Genomic DNA, 319 nt, shown 5'->3' with positions numbered 1-319 from the left:
AAAAAAAACGAGTGTTTCTTATTCCTCTTCCTCATGTTTATTGATAGATTTTAGTATAAATGTCTGGCAGAAAATAACAGGACTTGTTTTTGTGTTTAGCTTCAGTCAGTGAGGGCTGGCTGGCAGACACACACACACACACACACACACAAACACACACACACACACACACACACACACACACACACACACAGGAACAGTGATTTTTAACTTGACCAATGCACAAAACAATGCAGGTTTTAAATAGAAGAGTTAATTGCAGTGGTTGCGTGCGGCAAAGCACACGTGTTTGTCGTTTCTTCGTCTCAGTGAGTAAGCC

This window comes from Seriola lalandi, unplaced genomic scaffold (genome assembly GCF_002814215.2).
Source record: "Seriola lalandi dorsalis isolate HSWRI2012SDOR001 ecotype SW California unplaced genomic scaffold, Sedor1 jcf7180002054918, whole genome shotgun sequence".
In the NCBI taxonomy this organism is placed as follows: domain Eukaryota; kingdom Metazoa; phylum Chordata; class Actinopteri; order Carangiformes; family Carangidae; genus Seriola; species Seriola lalandi.
The sequence above is the reverse complement of the archived record's forward strand: the minus strand, read 5'-3'. Positions refer to the sequence as shown.